The sequence below is a fragment of the Schistocerca gregaria genome, chromosome 5 (genome assembly GCF_023897955.1).
Source record: "Schistocerca gregaria isolate iqSchGreg1 chromosome 5, iqSchGreg1.2, whole genome shotgun sequence".
In the NCBI taxonomy this organism is placed as follows: domain Eukaryota; kingdom Metazoa; phylum Arthropoda; class Insecta; order Orthoptera; family Acrididae; genus Schistocerca; species Schistocerca gregaria.
Genome location: NC_064924.1, coordinates 649,058,479 through 649,072,068, shown reverse-complemented (window position 1 = coordinate 649,072,068; position 13,590 = coordinate 649,058,479).

Below are 13,590 nucleotides of genomic sequence, written 5' to 3'. Positions count from 1 at the left end.
TCCACTTGACTTATCTACAAGAACTTGTCTATCATGACTGTATCCGGCCACTTTGTTGTCTGAAGGATAGCATATCATGTCATATCGCTATGATTACTCCGGATATGATACAAGCACCTCTTAACCGTTTCGTGTTACGAAGGCTGAGTCGGGAGACCATATGAAACATATATTGTAACTTTTGATCATATCCTAATAAAAGTCCCAGAACCACAGTTATCACCTGTTTCACCCCTTTACTAGCATCCACATCACTCTAACTGCAAACAGCTCTTAAATATAACTATTAATTTTTTCATCATACTCTTCGAGAACACCGGTTAATGAACATACCTACTATATTTCAACATCCTGCAAAGAACACAGCACGCCCAACCAGAATCTGAACACCGTCCGTTTAATTATACCGCTAGGTATTTCGCAACGTTTGCAGATAATCGGTACAGTTCTATTATTCAATATTTTTTTATGTATTGATTCTATACGTAATTCTTTTCTAGTGTCTTTGTTTCGTATCCTATCCATCCTCGATCATTCCTTAACACTCCTTGCAAATCTCAAATTCTGCGCCCAGGTTTCGTTGCCATAAATAAATGTGCTTAAAATTAAATTTTATTCCCTTTCCTTCCTTACTTTACTTTTGACAGTTCTCCAGTTCTCTGAATGGTCCCAAATAAAGTTTGAAATTTTCGATCATTTTTCTCAATGTACTTGCCATTAAAAAAAAAGGAAAACAAAAAAACACTTCACAACCAAGATATTTAAAATTTGATACCTCTTCTAAAATGTTATTTCCTAGCACCATCTTTGAAATAAGTGGGTCCCTTCCTCAAAAAGCCGTAACTCTCGTTTTATTAAGAGAGATTTAAAAATTTACACATTAATGTAGATTATTTAAAATGTACGTGGATCTAGATGGAACTGTGCATAACTTAACAGAATCATTGATCATCTACAACTAGAAGAGCTCTGGAATTCCAGGCTGTAGTAGCAATTTCTGTGAATGGGTGATAAGCTATACCGTTGTCGAAGTCCCGTACTTGCTACAAATTCACACCTTGGTGATAAGCCACATACTCAGACTTCCCACGTAAGTTAGTCTATTAGTGGAACCAATGTCAAAATACCTGCATTTGTTCCTGAAATTGGCCTGTGCATGGAGATAGAAAAACGCTATTGGGGACTCTATAATAAGCCGTAATTACAATTATTCATATGTTCAGAATAAGCGATGGTAAATTCGGAAAAGAGGAACGCAGTCGTTTTTAAATAACTTGAAAGTGTTGTAAATGGTTAAAATACGTGTGAAGAGTGCGTTACGTGTGTTGGGTAAGCAGCCCGCACTACCGAACAAAGTGGCTTAGTGGTTAGCACACTAGACTCACCTTTGGAAGGACGACGGATCAATCCCGCGTCCGACCATCATGATTTAGGTTTTTTTGTTAGATCGCTTCAGGTAAATACCGAGATTGTTGCTTTGTAATGGTACGGCCGACCTCCTTCCCCATCCTTTCCTACTCCAGTGAGACCGCTGACCCAACTGTTTGGCCTCTTATATCAAATCAAGCCAACTCAGCCCACAGTAGTGAAGTACGTACAAAACCCGCTGTCCGATCAATGCATCGATGTGTTTCCCCATCGTCACTCTGTGGTGGATACACAGCTGCGTGTGGCATGAAAACAGTTCAAGCGCTCATCATTAGCTCGCAAAGAACGAAATGTTTATTCCGTTTTATACTGTTTACAGTGAGCACCTGCTGCAAATTACCCAACAGATGGCTGAGATGCTACATTACCACAGTTATCGCATATTCCGATTACTCGCACATGCCACTGAAGGTTCTGCAAATTAATTAATTAACTTAGTAGCTCTGCATAAAAGCTTGCTACAACGAGCGCTACTCCATTTTCAAGCAGGCAGAATTATAAACACGTGTGTGCATTTCCTCTCTCACTCTCACACTCTCTCTCTCTCTCCATAACTGTGCAGAGAAAGGACTATTTTACATCACATCTCACATAAAAGTGTCTTGTCGGCCTATTAACGGATGGAGCGTGAGCAAAATGACTTTATGTATACCAGTATGCGACTAATTATATTTACACAATCTCTACGTAGAAAATACTCACAGAGCTGAAGAACATTTGTAGCTTCTGTCTGAAAAACTTCTTGCAATCTTTTAATCAGTCTATCCTGAGACTGATACGGTGTTCCTTCGAGAATTCACCAGCTACGACTTTTCACTGATGAATCAAGCCAATGATTGTTGTTATCACCCTTAATTATACTAGTTCGATGTCCCTTGATAGATGAAGTCGATATGAATCAAACATACTTGAGCATTAATCAAGTATCGAACATGCAAGTGTTTTCTATGCAATCTCTTTTGTAGAGAAATGGCACCTTCTCAGTTTGCTACCAACGAATTATTGTCTACAGTTTTCGACTGAGCCGATGTCGGTCGTCCACTTCAGACTTCTGTACATTGTCTTTTCTGACCTATGTTAATGACTGTATTTGTTACCAATTAACACACAACAGCGTGGTCTCCTTTGACTGTCGTATAACATTTCGTCGTAGATGACTGTACCGTCCACAGAAAGCATGAGTTGCCTAACTATAAGAGGACTCTTTTCTTTCATGGTCCAATCTGTCTCGAAGTGGAACACACAGTAAAAGAAAAGAAGGAAAAGGCGACATTTAGCTACACTTTCCCACTACACTACTGGCCATTTAAATTGCTACACCACGAAGATGACGTTCTACAGACGCGAAATGTAACCGACAGAAAGAAGATGCTGTAATATGCAAATGATTAGCTTTACAGATCATTCACACAAGGTTGGCGTCGGTGGCGACTCCTACAACGTGCTGACATGAGGAAAGTTTACAACCGATTTCTCATACAACACCGATCGAGGTGTTGGACTCGCATTCGGGAGCACGACGGTTCAATCCCGAGTCCGGCCATCCTCATATAGGTTTCCCGTGATTTCCCTAAATCGCTCAGGCAAATGCCATGGATGGTTCCTTTCAAAGGGCACGGCCGACTTCCTTCCCCGTCCTTCCCTAATCCGATGAGACCGATGACCTCGCTGTCTGGTATCCTTCCCCCCTCCCCTCCCAAAAGAAACAACAACATCTCATACAACAGCAGTTGATCGGCGTTGACTGGTGAAACGTTGTTGTGATGCCTCGTGTAAGGAGGAGGAACGAGTACCATCACGTTTCCGACTTTGATAAAGGTCGGATTGTAGCCTATCGAGATTGTGGTTTATCGTATCGCGACATTGCTGCTCGCGTTGGTCGAGATCCAATGTCTGTTAGCAGGATATGGAATCGGTGGGTTCAGGAGGGTAATACGGAACGCCGTGTTGGATCCCAAGGGCCTCGTATCACTAGCAGTCGACATGACAGGCATCATATCCGCATGGCTGTAACAGATCGTACAGCCATATCTCGATACCTGAGTCAACAGATGGGGACGTTTGAAAGACAACAACCATCTGCACGAACAGAGTGACGACGTTTGCAGCAGCACGGACTATCAGCTCGGAGACCATGGCTGCGGTAACCTTTGACGCTGCATCACAGACAGGAGCGCCTGCCATGGTGTACTCAACGACGAACCTGGATGCACCAATGGCAAAACGTCATTGTTTCTAATGAATCCAGGTTCTGTTGACAGCATCACGATGGTCGCATCCGTGTTTGGCGACATTGCGGTGAACGCATATTGAAAACATGTATTCGTCATCGCCATACTGGCGTATCACCTGGCGTGATGGTATGGGGTGCTGTTGGTTACACATCTCGGTCACCTCTTGTTCGCATTGACGGCACTTTGAACAGTGGACGTTACATTTCAGATGTGTTACGACCCGTGGCTCTACCCTTAAATCGATCCCTGCAAAACCCAACGTTTCATGTGGATAACGCACGACCGCATGTTTTAGGTCCTGAACAGGTCTTTCTGGAGACAGAAAATGTTTGATTGCTGCCCTGACCAGCACATTCTCCAGATCTGTCACCAATTGGAAACGTGTGGTCAATGGTGGCCGAGCAACTGCCTCGTCACAATACGCCATTCACTACTCTTGATAAACTGTGGTATCGGGTTGAAGCTGCACATGCAGCTGTACCTGTACACGCCATCTAAGCCCCCGTTTGACTTAATGCCCAGGCTTTTCAAGGCCGTTATTACGGCCAGAGGTGGTTGTTCTGGGTACTGATTTCTCAGCATCTATGTACCCAAATTGCGTGAAAATGTAATTACATGTCAGTTCTAGTGTAATATATTTGACGAATGAATACCGGTTTATCATCTGCATTTCTTCTTGGTGTAGCAATTTGAATGGCCAGTAGTGGACATCTCTACGTAGTCGCCACACTGACTTGGATATTAATTGTAGCCTGATATTATCTTGTTATATACGGTGCTGGCACATTACTGATACCACTGCCTATGTTCGACGGCAAGGTGCAATGGTCACCCGCAGAGGGCTGGTTACACCACCAGACGTCAGAGCATGTCGTTGGGACGAGGACTACAGTGCACACGTTGACGATTGTGAAAACGGAGAGGTCTATCTGTCGTCCGAAAGAAAGGCATTATCATTGGGTTTAGGGGTAACGACAGAAGCATTGCGGGGAGAGCTAAGTTTGTAAACTGTTCTCGTGCCTCCGTGTATGCCATGCGTAATAAAATTCTGCTATCCAAAATCTGTGCTGAGGCAGCAGTGGTGCACCTCGGGTCATGGAAGATAGAGGTGGACGATGAGTGTGGAGCAGTGTACGGACGAATAGACGTGCAACTGTTGAGCAACTGACTAGCCAAATGGACGAAATGGTTACCAAGCGCGCCTCCTAAACGTCGGTTCGGCGGAAGCTGTGGCTTATGGGCCTCATCAACATCTACATGACTACTCTGCAATTCACATTTAAGTGCTTGGCAGAGGGTTCATCGATCCACAATCATACTATCTCTCTACTATTCCACTCCCGAACAGCGAGCGGGAAAAACGAACACCTAAACCTTTCTGTTCGAGCTCTGATTTCTCTTATTTTATTTTGATGATCATTCCTACCTATGTAGGTTGGGCTCAACGAAATATTTTCGCATTCGGAAGAGAAAGTTGGTGACTGAAATTTCGTAAAAAGGTCTCGCCGCGACGAAAAACGTCAATGCTGTAATGACTTCCATCCCAAATCGTGTATCATATCTGCCACATTCTCTCCCCTATAACGTGATAATACAAAACGAGCTGCCCTTTTTTGCACCCTTTCGATGTCCTCCGTCAATCCCACCTGGTAAGGATCCCACACCGCGCAGCAATATTCTAACAGAGGACGAACGAGTGTAGTGTAAGCTGTCTCTTTAGTGGACTTGTTGCATCTTCTAAGTGTCCTGCCAATGAAACGCAACCTGCCTCAGCAGCAGGGGTCTTATTCGTGCGCTGACAGTTGGCTGCAGCTCATCGGTGACGAAGGCTGGAATTCACACTCCAGTACGGGAAGCGGACGGCTAAGGAGTGATATAGATGGCCTTTTCAAATGAACTGCCGGACCCTGTGGCCGAGTCTTTCTAACCGCTTCGGTCTGGAAACGCGCGACCGCTACCGTCGCTGGTTCGAATCCTGCCTCGATCATGGATGTGTGTGATGCCCTTAGATTAGTTAGGTTTAAGTAGTTCTCAGTTCTATGGAACTGATGACCTCAGATATTAAGTCCAATAGTGCTCGGAGGCATTTGAACCATTTTTCTGATGAACCACGTTATATGCTCCATCGGGCAGATGGCCGTTGGTGTGTACAAAGCAAACACCAGCAATAATCGAAGCATCGATATGGTCTGGGGAATTTTTTTCTGTCACTCCCTTGGTAATCTCATCTTTTGCAGAGCACATTGGGCCAACATACACAAAAAATGGTTCAAATGGCTCTGAGCGCTGTGGGACGTAACTGCTGAGGTCATCAGTGCCCTAAAACTTAGTTCTTAAACCTAACTAACCTATGGACATCACACACATCCATACCCGAGGCAGGATTCGAACCTGCGATCATAGCGGTCGCGCGGTTCCGGACTGTAGCGCCTAGAAGCGCTCGGCCACCCCGGCCGGCTCAACATACACCCCCATATCTTTGGGGACCACGTCCACTCCTCCATGAAGTATGTTTTTCTTCAGCACAATGGAATCTGCCAGATGGACAATGCAAAGTGTCATAGTGCGGGGCTCAAAGATCACTAGGACGAGCTTACTGTACTCTCCAGGTCACCAATAGCTCAAAATTTTAAGCCAATCGTGATTTTGTGAGATCACCTCAAAATGGTTCCAATGACTCTGAGCACTATGAGACTTAACTTCTGAGGTCATCAGTCTCCTAGAACTACTTAAACCTAACTAACCTAAGGACATGACACACATCAATGTCCGAGGCAGGATTCGAACCTGCGACCATAGCGGTTGCGCGGTACCAGACTGTATCGCCTAGAAACGCTCGGCCACTCCGGCCGGCGAGATCACCTCCATCGAACTGGGTCCTGAACCGAGAAACCCAGCAGAGCTACCACATCACAGCTCCACATCCCTGTCGGTTCCTTCCAGAATCTTATAGACACTCTTTTTGCGTGTTTTGCAGCGGTAAACGTTGCCAAAGGTGTATATTCTGGCTTTCGACAAGTGGATACTCTAATGAGAGTGGATAGTGTAGAAGGCAGCGCAGCCACATGTGAATTCACCCAATTGGCAGGTCCCGGTGGAGGTTCGAGTCCTCCCTCGGGCATGGGTGTGTGTGTTTGGTGGTTAAAATGGCTCTGAGCACTATGGGACTTAACTTCGGATGTCATCAGTCCCCTAGAACTTAGAACTACATAAACCTAACTAACCTAAGGACGTCACACACATCCATGCCCGAGGCAGGATTCGAACCTGCGGCCGTGGCTGTCGCGCGGTTCCAGACTGTGGTGCCTTGAACCGCTCGGTCACTCCGGCTGGCTAAGTATTGTGTAACCTTAGGGACTGATAACATTAGCAGGTATGTCCCATAAGATTTCACACACATCTGAACATTTTAAATTCAATCAATTCCCTACGCTCGTCTACAGCTCATTGTCTTCACCAACATTCTGACCTCTGAGGGAATCAAGTCCGTGCTGTGTGCAGGGGAATCAATCAGTTCCCATAGGAAACGCTGCAGCATTACATTTGTTGCAGTTGCAGTACACGGACGAGGATTTTCACGAAGAAGGACACTGCGTGATGACAACATTCCTCTCCGCTATCTCCGAGGTGTCCTTCGCAGACGATATTCTCGATTCGCCTGTTCCACTCGCTGGACAAGATTATCGGCTGAAACACGCTTCCTTCGCTGGCAGCCGGATTCCTGAAGCACTGCTGTACTTTTCTGAAGGACATCACACACATCCATGCCCGAGGCAGGACTGGAACCTGCGACCGTAGCAGTCGAACGGTTCCGGACTGCGCGCCTAGAACCGCGAGACCACCGCGGCCGGCTGGGGAATCCATCACATTAACAAATAGAGTGACACCAAGCACTTCAAAGTTGGTGGGAGACTATTGTTCTAGTCTTCCTTGCAACCTCAGAGCGCCACTGTCTACTAAGCCACAATTTTGTGACATCCACAGAGATGGTTCAATTGCAATCCAATGGGGCACGTCAGATATAACTTTCCATTTAGAGTGACACACTGTTAGGAGGTAATTGTGATACAGTTTCAAAGCTAGCTGGAGATAAAAAAGGAACGTCCTTTGAAGTCCTCGAAACTTCGCAAAATCAAAAGCTTTTCGAATATATAGAAGCACCGAATCAACCTGGTCTCTTCCATCCGTGGCAATAAGGACACATTGCGTGCTATGTGCGAAGAGAGTCAGCTGACTCTCGCATAATAGATTTCTTTGGAGAATATTATTTTTGTTTCAGGTGTGTCCTAAGAGTTGAGCTACGAAAGTTTTCTGTTATTCTGCTACGACTAAATATAAGGTGCTCTGACCGGAAGTTCTGTGGATCTATAATTCTTTTGTACAAACTGTACACTGCTTGCTTGAACAGTCCACGTGTATACTGCCGGTTCACAGTGTCCAACGGACACAATATTTCGGCGATCAGTTCGTCAGCGCGCCTGACAATGGCGACATGTCTGATCGCCGAAATATTTTGCCCGTTGGACACTACGAACCGGCAGTATACCCGTGGACTGTTCGACCAACAAAACTGAAGAATCACATGTACAGAGCCTAATAATGATGTGGCTCAAAATCGAAGGCATCAGCGCCCGTACCGGTTCCCAATCTCTCCCGTCCAATCTTAACATTTGCCGAATACAGAGCTTGACAGTTTATTGGTTTCGCCTTGGATCTAGTTACTTCTACGTATCGTGTTTGTAAGATATAAAAAAAAAAAGCAAAGGAAACGTTTTTAGGAAATGAGCTAAGACAATAGCTACAATTAAATGTATCGCTTACCTTCACCCCATCTATGTCGTGTGACCAGCAAAGGAGGAAGAAAAGAGTTTCCGTGGCCAAGGTAGTCGTTAAGAGCGAATGGCGATTGCTGTTGACTATCTTATGAAGTCGCAACGTGACTGCAGGGAGCACTGCGAGGCGATGGGAAGAAGTACTCTGCCAAGTCTTTACGGTCCCCTGGCGTAGCTCCGAACAATTCCGGGCAAAAGCAAAACCTACCGCGCCCGTGGCTGCAGCCTCGCTAGCAGACAGGGTGGGAGGGAGGTGGGAGGGAGAGGTGCTGGAGGGAGGGAGTCAGGGAGGAGGGAGAGGACATTGAAGCGTTCTGCGCGAACAGCGGGCGCAACCGCAGCTGGAAACCAGGGGCTTGCGGGCGCCGTCTGCGCCTGGAGGGGCCGCAGCCTTGGAGGCCCTGTTGCCTGTGTGCGGCGCAGAAATCGCCTCGCAGAGAGCCACCACCGGCACTCTGGCAAACGGCGGAGCGTGCGCACTGCGGTACAGTCGGCTTTCCAGGGGATCAGAAGCGGCCTCTGGACAGAGATGAGAGGCTCTCCCGCACGCTTGTTTCACAGTATTCGCACATCTGTGTACCTAGGAGAGAGGTTAGACGTTTAATCTCGTAAATTTCTCTCCATCTGCATTTGTAATACCCGAACCACTCTAGAGATCGCGGTGGAGAGTAACTTCGCACCAGTGCTAGTGACGTAAGTGCACCCTATATGCTAATGCAAAGCCGATGAGGTGTATCTTCTCTCTCGACAGTAATATAGGGATGGCAGTTATAGCTGAAATGACCGGTTCTCAGTATATCGTTTTCTTTTCGCGCCAATTTAACCTGGCTGTTAAAACCCATGAAAATAAACAGTTTCTGAATTGACCATTGCCGGTGTTTTACTTCTATTATTTTCAGTAATAAAAAAATCGAGAAATGACTGAAAATGTTTGAGTCTCTCAGTTTCAAGACACGTAGAATAAAAAAAAATTACCTTAAAATGGCAAATAAAAGGAAATGTAGTCCATCCACTTTTCGCTGCATTCCTTGCAAAGTGGTAATTGGTCGTATACCGCAACAAATTCGGCAGTATTCTCCTACTGGCCGTATTTTTTTGAAACACTGCTCTCTAATAATGGTGTAGTCAGGGATCATACCACTATTAGGGCACAGGTGGAAACCGAGGTTCAAAACCTGGTTTTTCCTCATTAATTTGCACTTTTGGGAATGCTACAAGCAAATAAAGACATATCATGCAGACACTGGTAAAGTATCAGCTGCTACCTATTTACATTGTTGTTCAGGTTTTGATTTATTATTGTTACCATACTTTCCTTCTTCTTTTATTGTTTCATAGAAGTGGCAGACATCTCTTTATTCTCTTTAGAGCAAATGAAGCATTTACTTTACTGCAACGGTACTTCTCAAATATACTTCCACTCTAGGGTTGGTAGCATTCTGCAACACAGTGGATGTCCGGCGACGACAGCGAGCAACTACCAAGTCTTGCACATTGCATGTACACGTGTATCTTCAGCCACGACACACGAAAAAGCGACGTTATCGTCTCAGCAAAGCAGTAGCAAGTTTTATGCCACGAGTTTGTTGCTCGTTTCTGCCGGCATTGTTATTAAACTATCACTGATCATTTTTCCCATTTTCTGTAATAACGGAAAACTTCAAACCGATGAAAATTTTACGAGTAATAAATGCTCTAGTTTTTTTGAACAAGGTATACTTAATAATTAAAAAATGAAAAAATACCTGCATGGGTCTCAGAAGGACTATTTTCCTCCTTCCCTACACTGGCTATCTTTAAGCTTCCGCAAGGCTAATGCAAATTTGGACATTGTCACCGACCGACAATGTGAGTTTTGGAGTACGAGGCTCGTGGTTGCGCAATAAGTCAGTCCACCAACTGATTTAATAGAGTGCTGTCTATGTACACAAGAGGTCCACGGCAGTTGAGAGTATTTTGGTAATAATTAATCTTTGACGATATTTGTACTTTCATGTAGCATTACGTGTGTCACGAATAAATATGCAGTAAACCATTATAAATACATAGAGTTTCTCTCAATTAAGTTAAAACCAGTAAACCTTCGATTCTTTAAAGGAACAGCTTCAAACGTCTGATTACTTTAAAAATGAGTTAATGCATCAAATACTCGTCTTTAAGAATGTAAGAGAGAATAATATTTTTGGAAAAGTTAGAATTTATGCTTAACGATTGGATGACCAAAAACTCGGGATTTGTACCCTCTTTTGAGTAAAAATTAGTTTTTGACACATCTAAATGTTTATTGCGTCAAATCTCTTGTACTGTCTGTCATACATAGATATACTTCTAATTCTGCAGTTACATTTCGTGGTACATGTGGATGCTGTCTGTGAATTGACTTGAAATACTATTCAGTTGTAAGACTTTCTTATTTTTCACTGCATAGACCACGACGAGTTTCAGTCTACTACGCGTCCATAACTTTGCGCTACGATCCCAAACGCCACGATGGAGAGTGTAGGACGTAGTGTACCACCACCAAGCACAGAGCAGAGAATGGAATGACTCGATGTAATACACTCCTGGAAATTGAAATAAGAACACCGTGAATTCATTGTCCCAGGAAGGGGAAACTTTATTGACACATTCCTGGGGTCAGATACATCTCATGATCACACTGACAGAATCACAGGCACATAGACACAGGCAACAGAGCATGCACAATGTCGGCACTAGTACAGTGTATATCCACCTTTCGCAGCAATGCAGGCTGCTATTCTCCCATGGAGACGATCGTACAGATGCTGGATGTAGTCCTGTGGAACGGCTTGCCATGCCATTTCCACCTGGCGCCTCAGTTGGACCAGCGTTCGTGCTGGACGTGCAGAACGCGTGAGACGACGCTTCATCCAGTCCGAAACATGCTCAATGGGGGACAGATGCGGAGATCTTGCTGGCCAGGGTAGTTGACTTACACCTTCTAGAGCACGTTGGGTGGCACGGGATACATGCGGACGTGCATTGTCCTGTTGGAACAGCAAGTTCCCTTGCCGGTCTAGGAATGGTAGAACGACTAGTTCGATGACGGTTTGGATGTACCGTGCACTGTGCAGTGTCCTCTCGACGATCACCAGAGGTGTACGGCCAGTGTAGGAGATCACTCCCCACACCTTGATGCCGGGTGTTGGCCCTGTGTGCCTCGGTCGTATGCAGTCCTGTTTGTGGCGCTCACCTGCACGGCGCCAAACACGCATACGACCATCATTGGCACCAAGGCAGAAGCGACTCTCATCGCTGAAGACGACACGTCTCCATTCGTCCCTCCATTCACGCCTGTCGTGACTCCACTGGAGGCGGGCTGCACGATGTTGGGGCGTGAGCGGAAGACGGCCTAACGGTGTGCGGGACCGTAGCCTAGCTTCATGGAGACGGTTGCGAATGGTCCTCGCCGATACCCCAGGAGCAACAGTATCCCTAATTTGCTGGGAAGTGGCGGTGCGGTCCGCTACGGCACTGCGTAAGATCCTACGGTCTTGGCGTGCATCCGTGCGTCGCTGCGGTCCGGTCCCAGGTCGACGGGTACGTGCACCTTCCGCCGACCACTGGCGACAACATCGATGTACTGTGGAGACCTCACGCCCCACGTGTTGAGCAATTCGGCGGTACGTCCACCCGGCCTCCCGCATGCCCACTATACGCCCTCGCTCAAAGTCCGTCAACTGCACATACGGTTCACATCGCGGCATGCTACCAGTGTTAAAGACTGCGATGGAGCTCCGTATGCCACGGCAAACTGGCTGACACTGACGGCGGCGGGGCACAAATGCTGCGCAGCTAGCGCCATTCGACGGCCAACACCGCGGTTCCTGTTGTGTCCGCTGTGCCGTGCGTGTGGTCATTGCTTTTACAGCCCTCTCGCAGTGCCCGGACAAGTATGGTGGGTCTGACACACCGGTGTCAATGTGTTCTTTTTTTCCATTTCCAGAAGTGTAGTAAGTAGGTGCTATTAATGTTTTGGTTCATCAGTGTAGGATTATGTGGCACCTGTTAATATATGGAGACAGCTACGCGTTACTACAGCAGAAGTAATCTTTTGAAAGTCCTTTCTGTATTTTTTTTACGATCGTCCGTCAATGAACATTCATTTACACTAGAGCTTGTCAGCGAACTTTCTTATGGTACTGGTGACCCTATTTGATAAAAAATAAATATATACCGTCTAGGCAAATCTAAAATGGAATCTAACTTATAGAAATATTTACTGCTCGCTTCTCCCTCTGTTCAGTGCATGCTTGAATTTTATATGTGAGACCTACACCTGTTTTTTCTACAGCTTAAGTAGGAGAAACCACGGATACAAATCGATGCTTGCTGCATATTCACTTGCAGAGTCTGATTTGTAAATTATGTGATCCACAGAAATGGTACGGCTTTGCTGTAGTGCTTAACATCCAAGTAATAAAACCGTATTAATACGTTAGAGAGTGTAAAAATGAAAACCTCGCGATTATTATCAAATTTACTGAAATTTTACCCAATGACCATACAAATAAAGAATTTGGCGGCAAACTAATATTACGCTAACAGATCATCAGTTTTTACCATCTTTGACATCAAAGCATATCTGAGTGAAAATAGATAGGCAACTAAACAATTGGGGAACGTAAAAAAAACACAAAAATAAAATATAATCGAACCAAAAAGAACGAATTATCTGGGACCGATGAATTTAATGACGATGATGGTGAAAATCGTCCCAAGAATTTCCTCTAGAAAAGAGGATATAAATTATGTTGTTGTTGTGGTCTTCAGTCCTGAGACTGGGTTGATGCAGCTCTCCATGCTACTCTATCCTGTGCAAGCTTCTCAATACCTACTGCAACCTACAGCCTTCTGCATGTGCTTAGTGTATTCATCTCTTGGTCTCCCTCTAAAATTTTTAGTCTCCACACTGCCCTCAAATACTAAATTGGTGATCCCTTGATGCCTCAGAACATCTCCTTCCAACCGATCCCTTCTTCTAGTCAAGTTGTGTCACAAACTCCTCTTCTCTCCAATCATATTCACTACCTCCTCATTAGTTATATGATCTACTCGTCTAATCTTCAGCATTC